The sequence below is a fragment of the Aegilops tauschii genome, chromosome 5 (assembly GCF_002575655.3).
Source record: "Aegilops tauschii subsp. strangulata cultivar AL8/78 chromosome 5, Aet v6.0, whole genome shotgun sequence".
Lineage (NCBI taxonomy): Eukaryota > Viridiplantae > Streptophyta > Magnoliopsida > Poales > Poaceae > Aegilops > Aegilops tauschii.
The window spans coordinates 556,111,706-556,128,831 of NC_053039.3; the positions used below are offsets into that span (position 1 = coordinate 556,111,706).

Below are 17,126 nucleotides of genomic sequence, written 5' to 3' on the forward strand. Positions count from 1 at the left end.
CTTAATAAAAATTCAGAACATAGTGTCACACTTATTACAAATTCAGAACATAGTGCCACACTTAATAAAAATTCAGAACATAGTGCCACACTTAATACAAATTCAGAACATAGTGCCACACCACACTTAATACAAATTCAGAACAAACTAGTGCTAGCTTAGCTTCTTCCTCTCGCCCTTACTCCTCTACTGCCTCTACCTCCTCTTCTTCCCCGGTTGCCTCGTCCACGCCCAGTGACGAAAGTGGGACAATTAGTGTCCCTATGGCCAAATTCATTGCATAGAATGCATTGCCTAGTCGGACCTCCTGCTTCAGATTCATCCATATCATTTCGGATGCGCTGACACTGCCGTCTACCTCTACTTGTACGCATATGCTCTGGGTTTGGAATGTAACGCCTTTCGGCGGGGTTGACACTGTTGAAATTACCCATTGATCGAAAACCCATCAGCTCACCTGTCCAGGTATTAAGGATAGCCTCTTTCAGAAAATATGGAGACACAAACGATATTGCGTCCATTCCAAGCTGCCCGCAAGCAGCAAGTACATGTGAGCAAGGTAGGTGAAGCAATTTCGGTTTATTGCATGTGCACTCACACGTTGGCCAGGCTTCATTGCCAATTTTCACCTCATGCGTCCTCAACTCATTTGCACATCCGAATTTGTTGTTGGCTAAGCGGACCTCAAACCTTCTTTCTTGATTACCGATGGCGACTACAGTGTGTGACCTAGCTTTTTGCATCTTGTTGTCCATGTACTTCGTGACTCTTTCACAGTACCGTGTATTTGGGTTGTTCAAGATATGCTGCTCTGCTATTTGACGTTTGTCTCTGAAATACTTGACGGTGCCATAGAAAATACCCTCAACGATGGCTGTAAGTGGCAATGCATGGTTTCCTCTAAGGACAAAGTTGTATGTTTCCGCGAGGTTCGTTGTCATGACACCGTACCTTGCTCCATGTGTGTCATGTAGCAAAGACCACCTCTCCAGAGGCTCATGCTCTATCCACTGCTCGAAGGTTTTAATGGACCTCCCGAGCCTTCTCCTAGTACCAGGTGGGTCAAAGCCTGGCAGGTCACATAGCCTAACAGCCTCCTCCTCCACGGCCGTTGTTCCTGTTGCCAACTGTGCAGCTACTGCTTCAACATGTGCCCTCACCGCTGCATCTCTTGCAGCTTTCCTGTCCCTCACGTGTCTCTGCGTGCACACATTAAGTCTGTCGCGTATCAAATTGTACTTCCATAACTGGTTCTGCTTGCAGAGTTTTTTGAACAGATTCATCAGGTTCTTATTTCTAAACTGCGAGAAGAAATTAGCCCCGAGATGGCGCATGCACCAACGGCTCTGCAAGTCCTGCCATGGAACTTGTTCCTCAGGGCCTGGGTTTGTTAGTGTCCTTATCGCACTGAGTATACATGCATGCCTGTCATGAAGGATGCACACATTGGGCTTCTCCTTCACAACTGATATTTTCAACTGCCTGAAGAACCATGTCCAACTTTCAATGTTCTCACTCTCCACAAAAGCAAATGCCAGTGGGACGACTTGATTTTGGCCGTCTTGACCTATGGCTGTCAGGATCTGACCCTTGTACTTGCCTGTGAGAAAAGTACCGTCAACACATATCACCGGTCGGCAATGCCTGAAAGCTTCGATGCATACACCAAAAGAGAAGAAGAGACGATGCAACACCCTCACAGTTGGGAACTCTGGCATGAACATGTCTTGGATATCGATATAGGTGCCTGGATTCCGCTGCTGCAGGGTGTGGAGGAGGTGGACAACAGAGTCATATGCATCAAAATAAGAACCAAATCTCCTCTCAAGCGCTGCATGCTTCGCCCTCCAAGCCTTGCCATAAGAAATTCTGTACTTCAACCTGGCGAAGACTTTTGTCTGGACTGCCTTCACTTCCATAGCTTTGCCTTGCACTATCTCATCGTAAAACAATCGAGCAATAAGCGTGGATGAAAGGTTGGCATGATCTTGAGGGATGCACGGAATAAGACAAGTGTGATTAACTAAGTCACTTATCACCCAACTTGTGCCATACTTAGGGAGAAAGCCGTGCACCCTTGCGGGACAATCTGCGTTCTTGCATACCATTGTCAGGAATTTCTGACTGGACACCTCAGCTTTGAAAACCCTTTGCGTGGACATTGCCCAATTAATTATTGCATCCTTCAGGGCTTGCTTGTTCGGATACATAGCACCCGTCGCAATATTGTTCTGGTGATATTGCCAGGCTGAATCATGTCCATCATTCACGGTCATTGCAGATGATAAGTCATGATTCCACCATGCAGGATTCGGGACCTCCTCTGCATTTTCTTCTTCATCTGACTCGTCAGAATCATCGGCATGACCCCTTTCAACATCGGTGTCTTCTTCTTACATCTGGTTCTGCATGTGCCCATCTACCTCGTCAGCGTCCACCTCGCCATTGTAATCACCATCGGCATTTCCTCCTTCTACCTGACTACTCTGCCTTGGTTCATAACCATAAGCATTTCCTCCTTGTACCTGACTACTCTGTCCTTGTTCGTAACCATAAGCATTTCCTCCTTCTACCTGACTGCTCTGTCCTTCGTAGCCACCCTCGCCTTCATGTGCAGTGACCTCCTTCACGACGGGAAGCACTAAAGCAACAGGATTGCATCCCCTTCGTTCACAACCTTGTAACCACCGCACCCAATCGGAGTCTCCCTCTATTGGCCTCAAATAAAAGTAAATTTTTGAACTTGACCGTGTCCACAATGCATGAACACCGACGGTGTGTGTTTCAGTATCAAGACCTAAACTTGCCGCAATCCATTCTTTCAACTGACTAACAGACCATGTTTGTGGTGCGCTGATTGCCACCTCTATGTGAGTAAATTCACTCAGATCTGCTCCCAACTCATTTGTTTGGACAGTACCAGGACCATAGTAAAATCTCAACTTCACTACATCGGACATCTCGACTCACCTATTTTTTTCAACAACGAAATACAAGTATTAGACATGTCTATATATTACCAGGACCATAGTAAATTTCACGATCAATATAATTTAATCTATGTGGACGATTATGATGAGTTGCTTGACTCTTGTTTTAATAATAATATAATAAATAGGCCCATGTTTACTAATAATAAATAGGCCTCAAATAATAATAATAATATAACCGACAAATATGATAATTCATTTTATTTCAATTATATGGCCCATGTTGATGTATTTTTAATTTTAATCAATTTTAAAAAAAATTGTCTCTTCTTTCGAACTTTTTATTCATGTTTCAAACTTCTTATCACGCACCTGTGTACGTGTCAACTATTAAGCAACAACTTATTATCCCCACTAACAACTAATACAATTCACACACCTAAAACTATATTACGAAAATTTTCCGTAGCAACTACAAATATTTACGTATACTACCGGGGCAAATAACAATAATCGCACACAAATTTTATTTCACATCGAACGAAGCGTGCATGCGAACGAATAATATGTACGTATACTACCGGGGCAAATAACAATATTTACGTATACTACCGGGCCAAATAAAAATATTGTGGTATACTACCGGGCCAAATAACAATAGTCGCACACAAATATTTACTTATACTACCGGGGCAAATAACAATATTTACGTATACTACCGGAGCACCTACAAAAAATAAAATGTGGGCTGAAATATACCCTTGAAGCGTGCGTGCGAACGACGAACGACGAACGACGAACGACGAACGATGAATGAAAAACTGCCGGTGCTCCGGCTCCAACGAAGCACGACGAACAACAGCTTCACCTCCACCACACTGCCCCAACTTCACCACCACCACACTGCCACAACTTCACCACCACCACCTCCACCAAAATGCTCACCACGACCACCACGAGCTACCCCGTCAGTAGATCGACACCTCTTTTGGCTGCCCTAAATGAGTTGAACCCATTCACGGTGCCAAAATCGTGAAAATGTTGCTCATTTAGGTGCACAAATGGGTGCCATTTTTCTGTAGAGAGAGGAGAAGGAAGAACACAGAAGAAATGAGCAACGGGAGAAGAAGAATGGAGGAAGGAGAGGAAGGAAGGAGAGGATAAGGCCGGGCCGGCCAGCGTGTCAGGCTACAGCCCCCTGTCGGCCAGCAGCTGGCCGATCAGCGGGCGGTAGGCCGACAGGGGCGCACAAGCCGACAGCCCACTGCCTCCCCCTCGCGCGACGTGGCCCGACCAACCACAGGCCGCCGCGTGCCAGCCGGGCCTGCAGTCGGCCTGCTGCTAGCCGATCGGCCTGCTGTGGGCCGATTAGGCCTGCTGCTAGCCGATCGGCCTGCAGCTGGCCGACGGTGTATTATTTTTGAAATTTCTTTTTTTCGCGTAATATTTCTGTAATTTAAAAAAAGTATTATTTAAAAAAAATAGCTAATATCTGGCCATTATCTGACTTGATGATAGTAGCTTCTCTAAAGTCAGATAATCGTTGTATATTGCCTAGATATTCCAACATTTTCCAGATAGATGGGAGACATATAAATAACCCCTTCTTTCCTACGAGGAAGGGATGACCCCATTACTCTGTTCTCCATTGATTCAAAGCTTCAACCTTCGATTCCTCACACTCTAGCGAATCAATCCACACCATATGAACATCTGATCAACCAATCCATCCAAGAAAACTTGAGTTCATTGATTCCTCGCGAGATCCTAGCAAATCTTGTTGCTTTTGGGTTTGTGGGGAACCCTAGACTATTGGTGTTACCTGGGAGCTTCTAAGTCGTGTGATTGTGACTCGAGCTCGTTTGTGAGGGTTTGGAGCTCGCCCCAAGAGCTACTCCTAGTGGAAGGGAGCCAAAGCATTTGTTGGTTGTGGTTCTCAGAAAAGAAGGTGAGACATTCGTTGTTGTGGGAGCATTCATTGTTTCCCCCTCTCCAACGGAGATTAGCACACCCCCAAGTGTGTGGACTTCATATTACATCATCGTATTCGCCGTTTTTGGTTATCTCTTTACTCTAGCTTTACTTGTTGTTTCTACTTGCTTGTGTGTTGCCTTGTGTAGCTTACTAGCTTGTTTGTACACATCGTATAGGGTCGTATCACCTAGTTGCATTTATCTGAAATCAACTAAAAAAATAATTTAATTTGGTAGCCGCCTATTCACCGCCATTAGGCGTAATTATCGGTATCTTTGATCCTTCATTTGGTATCAGAGCTTGGTTTCTCTTGTTTTTTATGCTCTGTTGAGTTTTGTTAGGGTTTGTGTCCTTCTCGGAGAGGCGAGGTGGCGGCGGCTCTCTGAAGATGGAATGTGGTTGTCCTCGTCCCGGTGATGTTTCTAGCATAGTCGGAGGGCGTGTGGAGGTTTTTCTTTGGCGGATCTCGCGGGATTCGATCGGTGTTTTTCTTCGGTGGATCCACATGGATCAGAGCAGTGTCCATATGAAATTGGAGGGCCTTCCCGTGCGCTTATGCCTTAGAACTTGGCGCAATTTTTACTCTTACAGCGCAGTTTGTGGTATGTTGTCCAGCCAAAAGCCTTCACACCACCACACATATCATGGAACACTATGCTAAAAAAACATGTCATGGCCTGGCCACTCGCCGGCTCTGTATCACCCCCAATCCGCCATAGCCACCCCCGACAATCCTCGTGTAGTCGACCCTGCCGCTGCACGAGCGTGACGCCATCTCCACCTGCAGAGTCGGATTCGTCTGCTTCCGCTGGAGCACGCGCCCACTGCATGGAGGAAGAAAAATCATGGCTGGGTGCTAGCGGCGCCACCGCTATTGACACTGTGGCCTGATGGCAGTTGCGCAAACTCAGGTGAAGCTAGACGCTCGCCATGTTTCACACCTCCGTCTCTATGGTTTGCTTGCCTCCTACTCCCTCCGTTTCTAAATATAAGTCTTTTTTAAGATTTTAATATAGACTAGATATGGATGTATATAGATGGATTTTAGAGTGAGATGCACCCATGTTCCTCTATACGTAGTCATGTGAAATATGGAAATCTTCTGAAAAAGTTATATTTAGGAACGGAGGGAGTAGAACATATAGGTACATGCATGCTAATGTATGATGCTTTTCCCAAAAGGAGGACTTTTCATGCTGCTACATTCTCTGTCATTAGTCTCAGATGAGATACTCGGGTGCACCTAATTAATATACTACATTTGTATTTGTACTAACACAACTAGGTGGAGGAGAAGATGGCGTGATGAGAAAGAATGAATTGGACTGACAAACGAGCATGAGTACCTTCTTCATTGGCATCGACGATGACCATATACTGATTCCTTAATTGATACTGTTATTTTCCCATCATGCTACAACCCAAATTTTAATGCCTCCCCTTTTAATATTTCATCTGATTGGTCTGATATATTTCATAAAACTACTGTTTTTGGGTCTGTAGGTATCCCGATCTGTAAGAAGATTATTTTTTTTGTGAACTGACAATATTATCGCAAGAACTGTAATTAAAAGGGATGATTACCAATGAGAGGAGTTGAAGACGTTGGCACTTGGCACCTTCGCTCCACTTCACAGTATTTGTCTCATCTTCATTTTGTTTCTGTTCAAATCATTTGTTTCTACAATTTTCCCTTAATAATAATTCCAATTTTAATGAACCAGCCTCCAAAATAGTGAATTCTGAAGAAACTATAATTTTTATGCTTGTCATATTATGAGCTTGTTCTTCCTTGTCTTAGAGAAGTGCAACAGAAGCAGATGGAGAAGAAATTAGAGGCTACTATACGAGTTATGGTAGGACAGTGAGAATTGGTGTTCCTATAAATGTTCAGCTGGTTTTGTTTACAGGAGTTTCGATGGTCGAAAATGAAGTTGGAACAAATTAACCATGATCCTGATGAACGTGTCTACTGGTTAGGATATTATCATATTAACTTCATTCACATATGTAACTGTAGCAAGTATCAGATCCTGTTTCATTCCTCTACTGCAGTAGCAACAAGTGTTAAACATCTATATTTCATCGAAGCTGTAAGCATTGTCTCTATGACTTGTGCTTTATGGGCCACCCGGAGGCTCGGGAAGTTGAGATCCCTAAAGGAGAAGAGGTGGAGAGTATGCAATATGGCTCAGGAATGTCAACTTCACTAAGGTCCAGTCAGCAGATAAGGCACAAGTCATAGAAAAAATGCTTACGGCTTCGGTGAAAATGAAATGTAGAAATTCTACACTTGTTGCAGTAGAGGAATGAAACAGGATCAGATACTTGCTACAGTTACATATATGAATAAAGTAATAATATGTAAAAACCGTAACCAGCAAACACGTTCATCAGGATCACGGTTAATCTGTTCCAACTTCATTTTCGTCAAAACCAGATGAACATTTAATATGAACATCAATTCCTCCGAGGTCCTAGAACACCATATCTTGTATACTAGCCTCTAATTTCTTCTGCTCCATCTGCTCCTGTTGCAGTTCTCTAAGCCAAGGAAGCAAGAAACTCACAATATGGCAAGCATAAAGAATTTGATTTCCTTCAGATATCTCTTTTTTGGAGGCAGATTCATGAAGAATGGAATAAATCATTAAGGGAACATTGGAGAAGAGAACTATTTGAACAGAAGCAAAATGAAAATCCGACCGCTCTTGCATTCATGTTGGAATGCTTGTAAACAAGGTTTTGCGAGCCTCCAGTTCATGTGCACGTGCAGGTGCTAACAACTGGTCCATATTTACTAGCGCTAATCCGACAGTGGTGAGCTTTACAGAACCACAATTTTGTTCTAGCAGCATTTTTAGGGGAAACCACACTCGCCTTATTTGGTCCAAAAACGTTCAAATGTGCACAGCCGCAGGGTGCAGGAACTAGACATGACCAAAATTCAAAGATAAGGAAAATTTAACAACACTCTGAGCATGGTGGTTTAAGATCCCTTTTTCGTGGATGACATCAATATCTCCAAAGTCTTTCATACGCTCCTTGATCTCTAGCATAACTGATCTGTGTATGAGCATCTGCTATTTGTGGTGATGTTTCTGAACTACAGTGTGCCAATCTGACAAGGCCATATATGCCAGTTGTAAATGACACACTACGACCAATCAGACGTTCCCAAACCAATTAAGTAGGAATACAACAATCATTACATATTTTTTGTTTCCCGAGGCCCAAGGAAAACACATTGAAACTGAGAGAGTATCTATGTGTTTTTTATTTTTGCCAAATTCACAACAGGATCAGCTTCTGAAAATAGAGTTGACAATGGCCATACCTGATTCAGCTTGCGTACTGCTGCAAACTTTGCCGCAACCGTGCCGATGTTTATCTGGCTATTAATTCGAAAGAAATAGAGCTGAGGATTCTGAACTCTGCCTTTTCATAGAAGAAATACTTCCTGATGCGACACTTTTAAAACCATATGTCTGCTTGAGATCTGTTTCCGACCTGTTACAGCTGCAACCATTAACTAATAAGCAGTTCTCTGCGGTTATTATTTCCAAGTAAAAGCTTTACTGATGCCACACATGAATTCACTGAAAACTGATGGACTGTTTGTAGCTGCAAGAAAAAACACAGTTCAGCGACCGATGCAAACATGCAATTCAAATACTCTAGAAGATGTACTGCTGTGGTAAAAACCTGGAGATCTTAAGAGAACTATCAGCACTGAGCTCTGCTAAGAAGACAACACTTAGATCTGGAAACTGAATAAGCTAAGCTCAGCAACGAGGTCTTCTTGGGTCTTCGCTTTTAATATTACTCACAGAATAAGGGTGGTTCTGTTTCCAAGAACAGAATAAGAGCTGTTCTTTTCTCAAACAGAATAAGGGCGGTTCCAGCGGCTCTCAACACACACAACTTTCTTAAAAAAATTAAAATAAATAATGTCAGTCATTTAAAATAAAGTTACAGCACTAGGAACAAAAATCACTTTGCCTAATCTGGTAGTATAATGGCACAGACTCCATTTACCAAGTCAAACTACTACCTAAAAGTCCTGTCAAATGGGATCATCGTAGTAACATAATCAAGTGTGTCATGAACGAATTGTCGGAATTGATTTACTGCAGTAAGTTTTGTCCCCAGAAGCACTGGGCTACATGTGTGAACAAATAATGTAAAAGACAGACAGTTTAGCACATCCAAAAATACTCGGTGTTTTGACCGAATCCTGATTTTGGTCCTCAAAGACTATCGCCGGTGTGGTCTTGTGTCATGGAGAGTACATATATAAGAATAATTACATCGATGCACAACAATGTGTTCTAGAAACAATGCATTTTCACTGGATCCTTGTTTATCATTGGGAGCCAAAGGGGGAACGACGCCCTGAAATGCCCAGGAAATAACCCTGCTAGACCATCTAAACTTATCATCAGGGTTTGCCTTTCATGTTCAGCAAAGAAACAAAAGCACAAGTAATGAGAAAAAAAATCTTACAGATATTAATGCCGCAGTATACTGCATTTAGCAGATGGGAAGGTTAAAACAAACTGTCTGTCCTCCTCGCACTAGCCACAAAAATGTACTGGTTCTATCAGAACTACCAAAAATGATGTATGTATCACGATGCAAGTCGCCCAAAAACAATTCCCCAGAATACCAGAGCTCCAAACCACTTGTTTGACACAAATCTACGCAGTAGAGATGAAACACAATGAGTTTAAGCACTTCATAAGCAGTCTAACAAACCAATGAACACACCATCTGTTTTAAATCTCCATGATCTCGATGTAAAGAAACATACTTCCTGTTGCAGTCTGCGCGGTCAGACAAGTCGACGGTTGAAATCTGCCATGCCAACTGTGCAGCTGCGGCTGTCAGAAGAGGGTAGTAGGGCCATGCTATCGAACATGATTAAAGTAAGCAGTCAATATATATTATTTAAAAACAATGTAATTTTCATAGAGCATGACATTCTTATAACGAGCAGACCAAGTTCAGCATTGTAGCCACTTAGTGCAAAGCTGCCAATTGATGCAGCACCGAATGCACTGATCCATTGCTTGGTCGAATCTCCAAACCTTAACGCTGTGGACTTAACTCCTACTTTGAGGTCATCTTCTTGTCCTGGAATGTATATGGATACGACCATAAGAAGCAATGCTTTTGCTCAGTTTAGATATGAAAGAACACCACTAGTAAAATACCTGATGTGCATATATGGTATCATACACCAATGTCCAACATATACCAGCGGTATACAGTGGGATGATGACAGCAGGATCTAGGCTCCCTTTGATAGCAGCCCATCCTAACAGAGCTCCCCAGTTGAAGGTCAAGCCAAGAAATGCCTGAGGCTGTTACAGATGCATTGGAAGTAATGCAGGTGATTACTCTCTGGACACAAGATTATGCTAGTAAAACTTTGCATGTGCTTAGAACATACCCAAAATGTGAACCTCTTCATCAAGGGATAAGAGAAGACCAAAAGAAGAGAGGACGCCCCAAGAACACGGCTACATAGATAATGAGACAAATTAGAGGTGGATATTACAGTAATGACATAAGCAAAATACATCTGACAAGCTGTCATATCTTTGGAGTTTATTTGAAATGAGGGATAGCATCCAAAACAGACAAACTGCATTCCAGTCACACAAGCAAAGAAGAGCAATTTACCTAAAGTCGTTTAGTTGGAGAAGAATACCCAATCCCAGCAGTAGCTGAGATCCGAGGAAGCACACACCCTGAGAAGGGGTTAGAGCACCTGACGCAAAAGGCCTGCTTTTGGTGCGCTCAACCTGCACGAGGAACAGATCGGTGAATTCCATGCGATCACCAGAAGATACCATCATCACTTCATTGCACGAGCCACTTAAGTAATACTCCAGCAGAGAACACTCAAATCTAAGAGTACGGCCTACATCCAACTTGTCTAAAACCTTGGTGAGCATATGTTTCACTCCATGGTTTCACTATATTGTTTGAGTTGGCTGGTACTAACACTATAGTCATGACATTTGACACTCAATCTTGCTACATTCCTGGTTCAAAAGGTAAGCATATAATACATCGAGAACCGTAGTTGATCTTTTTCTGTATTCACGGCTGCAACAACCTGAAAGGCACTTTTCCTTGACACGCAAAGTCGGAAGAGTTATCTGCAACAAGAAAAAACTAGAGGAACAACGAGAATTCTCGAATACACCAATACGGATACGGGTATCAGTATCGGGCCAACACTGATACGTAAATTCGTCATTTTCAAAAAGTGCCAATACGGATACATTGTAGGTACTCAAAGCAATCTGGAGGAGATGAGAATGACAGATCTTCAGAGATCAGAGAAGAAAGAAGAGGAGATGAGCTTGGCTGGGCAGGAGAAATGGAGAAGAGAAGTGTCCATACATGGCTGTTGCGTGAGAGGGGACGTTGGTGAGTAGGAGGAGGAGCTCGTCGCCGGCTAGCCGCCACTGCTGCTAGCCCTGGGACCTGGGTGAGCAGCTGCTGGCGACACAGCCGCCGCCTGGTGTGAGCATGGGAGGGAGGAAAGACGCTGTGAGGGAAAGGATGGGGGCATCGGGGCACTAGGGTTGCTGGTTGCTTCTTAACTGGGCTGAGCGGGCTCTTACCTGGGCTGGAAAAGTATCCAAAACGTATTGGCGAAGTATCCTTAGAGTATCGTAATTGTTTTAAACCATTTATTCTTGGATACTCCAGCGATACGTATCAGGGGCGTATCAGAGGAGTATCGGTATCGGATACGGTATCCGATGCGGATTCGCTGGTCGGCTGAAGTATCCGTGCATTTGAAACGAGAAATCACCTTGTTATCAATGTCGCGGTCGAGAAGATCATTCACCGTGCAACCAGCGCCCCTGAGGAGCACAGCTCCACATCCGAAGAGGGCCAGCATTCTCAAGTCAGGGAGCTCCCCCGGAATTGCCGCCATTGTGATTGACCTATGAAGCAAAAGTTACAGGAGCTCTATAAGTGAGTTGGTACTTGGTAATGTATGACAGGGTAAAACAAGTTGCTGTGTAGGTAATAAACTTTTGTTCTTTTCTTCCTGAACCCCAAGAGCTAGCAGGCATGAACTCGAAATTTAAGACAGTGATCGAACCTATCAAGTGTTAGTGCGCACAGTAAATCTTCAAATGTGGTCTCAGGCTGCTCTCTAGCCTCTCGTGAGCTGCTTTCTACGCAAATGGTAACTAGTAAGCGTACCACATGGAGGGCCAGCCGAGGAGCCAGGTGCCGATGGGCTTGTCGAGGCGGGCGAGCATCGCGTACGGGCGCCACCTCTCCACCCACGACACCGACACCGGCGGCGGTGGCTCTTGCTCCTTCTCCTTTCCCTGGTCGGTGGACCGCGAGGAGGTCGAGAGCGGGTGCGAGAAGCTGGCGGGGAGCAGGATCCTGTCCATGTCCATGTAGTAGGAGGACGCCGCCGCCGAGGCGGAGGAGGGCGGGTGCGGGCATGGCCGGCGGCTTCAGGGTGATCAGGTGGCGCCGGGCGGCGGAGCTGGGGATGCGATCGGGGAAGGGAGGAGGTGTGGGGGTGTGGGTGAGCGGGGAGATGGACGGGAGTGGGGCGGCGATGCGGGCGCGGCGGCGGAGGGCGGTGCGGAGCAGAGCGGAGGGCGCCATGGACGGACGGAAGCTGAGGGCTCTCTGTTTCCTCCGGCTTTGGGCTTTGATTACGCTACTAGAGGGAGGCCCAGCCCAGGTACTACTGGACTGCCTCTGTTTTGGGCCCAGCAGACGCATTCATAATGCCTCAGCCCTAGAGAACCACGAACCAGACCTACATGCAAAACCAAACATAGTAGAGAGGCATGGTTGAACTAGGAGGGGGGAACATCGTATGAACACACCGAAACAAGTAAGTGGGCTATGATATGGCATCTTAAAGTTCCCTCAAAACTCAAAATGTTTGTGTGGAGGTTAGCACGACAGTCTATGCCGACGGGAACGGTTTTGAAACATCACCACATGGCGACAGAGGATACATGCTTGTTCTGCGGATCAGTTGATACTTGGAAGCACGCGCTAATTTCATGTCCGATGACGGCAAGTATTTGGGCCTTGGCACCCAATGATCTGGTGGAACCTATGCTTGATCGAGCTGAGGATACCCCAAAGGAGTGGCTATTCGCCTTGTATGAATCATTGCACCAGGATCTGTTTGATTGCCTAGTTGTCACCTTATGGACACTCTGGAGAGTAAGGAGGAAAGCCATTTACGAGGATATTTTTCAATCGCCTCACTCGGTTAACAGCTTTATATCGAACTATTTGGGCGAGATGCGGATCATTAACACTAAAACATCAATGCAGTCTACACCTACAGTATTGAGATCTTTGAGATGGGTGGCACCGACGACTGGCAACGCCAAAATTAATGTTGATGCAGCTGTTTCCAGGCGAGGTTATGGTTCAGTTGGCGTCATTTGCAGGGATCAAGACGGATCGTTCTTGGGAGCATCTTCTCTTTGCTTTCCGAACATTACGGACCCTCCAACTCTTGAAGCCCTAGCCATCAGAGAATCTCTTGCTTTGGCAGATGATTTATACCTGAGACAAATTCAAGTTGCCTCAGATTGTAAGCTGGTGGTTCAAAGCTTACACAAGGATAATCTGGCAAGCTATGGCGCAATTGTACATGAAATACTAGATCACTCTATAGCTTTTGATTTTTGCAAGTTTAGTCATGAGTTTAGGAGCTCTAATTATGAAGCTCACAACATAGCGAAGTATGCTTTATCTCTCGGTGGTGGCCGCCATGTTTGGTTAGGAAACCCCGGGAACTTACCATCCGTCCCTGTAAACATTGTGACGAAATAATAAAGCTTCGCGACGTTGTCTAAAAAAAAAATGCAAAACCAAACACGAAACAAACACTAAGCATCAGACTACAGTCGATGACCACTATTTGTTCACATCGCAACGCATGATTTTGAAGATGTTTCTTTTTAAAATTTATTCATAAATTGAAGTAATGTTCACATTTTTGAAAAAAAATATCATGGTCCTCAAAAAAATTGGTAATTTCAAGAATTATTCTGAATTTCAATGAAACATTTAAAAAACATACTATATATCCTGATACACCCCAGCAGTTAATTCTTCAAAATTAATGCGGGTATACAGTCACAAACTCAGAAACAGTACTATTTAACTACATACGTTCAATCAATCGTGAACATTTTTAAAAATTCAGGAGGGTTTTTAGAACATTTTTCAATATTTACAAAAAATTGAACCTTTTTTATATTGTGAATGGTTTCTAAGCATTTTCTTTAAAATTGGCAAACAATTCTAGAATAGATGAAGATTTTTTTTTTGAAATTGGTGGATTTTTTTGAAATTCATGAACATTTTTTGAAATGCATGAACATATTCTGGATCAGCAAACATTTTATGAATCAATAAACTCTTTTGTAATTCACGAACTGCTTCTAAATTTCTAGGGCATTTTAAAAAATGTATGAACATTTTTTGAAATAACAAAAAAATCAATTTCATTAAAATTTTTTGATACATGGACTTTTTTCAAAATTATGCCTTTTTATTTTACAAAAATACAAAATTGAGAACATTTTTTTTAATATGCGAACATTTTTAGAAAAATCCGGAGCATGTTTTGAATTCACAAACATTTAAAGTTTTCTTGAACATTTTCTTTCAAAATTCTTAGTTTTTAAAATTTCAAAAAACAATAAGTTCCATATTATTTAAAGTAGAAAAATAAAAACGCAACAGAAAATAAAATAAAAACGAAACTAAAAAACAGGCGCCCACACATGGGCCGCCCCGGGCGTTGTGTCTTCTCCCACGTGCAGAGCGCAGTATAGTAGATCCATATGCTTGGGTCGGCACAGGTGGGGGATTCCCTGCCAGAAGCAATAGCCCTTTTATTATTAGGTAGAGACTAGCAAATATGCCCGTGCGTTGCAACGGGAGATAAACTATCACATTATGCAGGTGTGATAAATATAAAAAAAGGCTGAATCAAATGCAAGGATGAGATAAGGACTTTTCAAATGTCATTTCACAAACTATGTCTGAGTGATGTCATGATGAGATAAGGGACTTTTAAAAATTCATTTCAAAAACTAAAAATGTGATGGTCTCATCATGACTTGATTTAGGCATCACAACGAAATATTTTTTGGCTGAGAAAGCTGCATTGATGGACCCTGCGTAAGCTAGACTGATGAATGATGTGTCTCGTCTTGACCTAGCGTCGTGGTGTGTACCACAAGCTATGGTACCAAAATAAACATAGTTGTGTATGGATGCAAAATAGACATTTAGTCCTTTTTATATGGCTTACAAAAACTAACCCATAGGAAGTTGCTTCAATTTTTTTGGGCTCGACGTTGTACAAAACATGGAAACCTTTATTTTACCCAATGCGAGTGACTAAATAAAATCATAAAACGACCTCTACAGATCTCCTAATAAAACATCCACGTAAGCGACGGTTCATTTTTTTTCATTATTTACGGATCTATTCTAATTTTTGTGAACATTTCCTAAAATTTTATGGACATTTTTTAAAATTCCAGAATATATTTTGAATGTTGTATAATTTTATAAAAATCATGAACATTTATTTGAAATCATGAATGTTTTAGAATATGTCAACATTTTTTTTGAAAGTATGAACATTTTATGATTTTTCGAATGTTTTTTGAATGAAAAACAATTTATGATTTCTCAATATTTTGTAAAATCTCTCATATTTTTCAAATTAGGTCCTTCAAATATCCAGAATTAATTTAGAGAAGAAAAACAAAAACAGAAAATGCGAAAGTAAAAAGGAAAAAACGAAATAGAAAGGGGCGCCACGCCCCGGCCCATTACCATGTGCCGGGGGAGGAGGCGCGCGGAAAAAGGGGAGAAAAAGGAGCAGAACCAAAGATGGATCCTTGATCTCCGGTGTGGAGCGTTGCAGCCTTTGCCATCACGTTGTGGATGTGCTTGTGTTATAGTAGTGTATTAGGCTATAAGAAACACTTAGCGGCGGTGTTTTTTTTATAAACCCGAATCCTTTTTCTACACTTACCGGTGGCACGAGGAGTAATTATTAGCAACTTCAGAGGCAATCTCAATGACGGACGACCAGAAGCAGTCCGTGCTTTGTTATTAGGGGTAGATAGAGATTGCTCGCTGATTCTGTTTTTCCATATTTTTAGGAAACAAACTTCTGATTTAAGGAACCTAATAACTCTAGAAAATTGATATTTCCCGTTGTGTAGTATGCTTACCTATATTGAGCATAAAACTGTTTCCGCAGTTATTCGGTTATGCTTCCATATGAAACAAATTTTGCTTCCATATGAAGCAAATTTTGCTGACTTTGCGAATTTTAATAATGGGCAAACTTAGTTTTGCATCATAAATAGAACATTTATTTTGTTTCAAACTAGAAAATATGTGCTTCAAACAAACATAGAATTGTTTTGGAGGAGCGTTAAATTGCTTCCAACAGGAAAAAAATGCCATTATCGATTCGTACCGCACGTTTTTTAGGGAGGAGTGTCTTTTTGAAATGTTTTTTTTTCAAGACAACCCACTTGGCTTACTATACATCGTCGTATGGTAAATTTTAGCATGCTCCCTCTTACCTCCTCTTTTCACATGAGAGGTAAGAGTACATAATAGATCTGAGTCATTGATTTGATTAAGTAGTGGCCTGATTAATTCTTATCTTCTTATCTCTCATGTGAAAAGAGGGGGTAAGAGGGAGCATGTTAAAATTACTCTTGTCGTATTGCCTCGCATCACATCCGTGTTGAAAACGTGTCGTCAAACTTAAACTCACGAACTTCTAATCCACTTTGGGGCCCATTTGGCATATCTATAATAAGTAACAGGACACATAGCTGAACCAGGCTTACGAGTTGAGATCCACAACCATGACCACCACCATGGACACGTGCATGCGACGTCGTTGGAGTTTGACACTGTCTCCGCAAAGTCAGCCCCCTCGATGTCCGTGAGGTAGAGCCCATCGTCACTGGGAACCTGGTGAGCCGATGACCCAGCCGGCGGCCGTAGCCAGCCTCCTCCGATAAATACAACCACAACCACGCCTCCGCCTCTACTTCCTTCAGGCAACGTGCCTGTTTGAATACGCCGCCTACCCATGCGGAAATAACGGCAACTTCTGGAGGGTGCGTTGCAGCCAGTACCAATCAAGGC

The 17,126-nt window shown here is 42.8% G+C and overlaps 1 pseudogene; it reads right to left on the reverse strand.

The window, feature by feature from the left end:
* Positions 1–8,855: 8,855 nt before the first annotated feature.
* LOC109734171 (4-hydroxybenzoate polyprenyltransferase, mitochondrial-like) lies at positions 8,856–12,563 on the reverse strand (annotated as a pseudogene).
* Between the last annotated feature and the right edge of the window lie 4,563 nt (positions 12,564–17,126).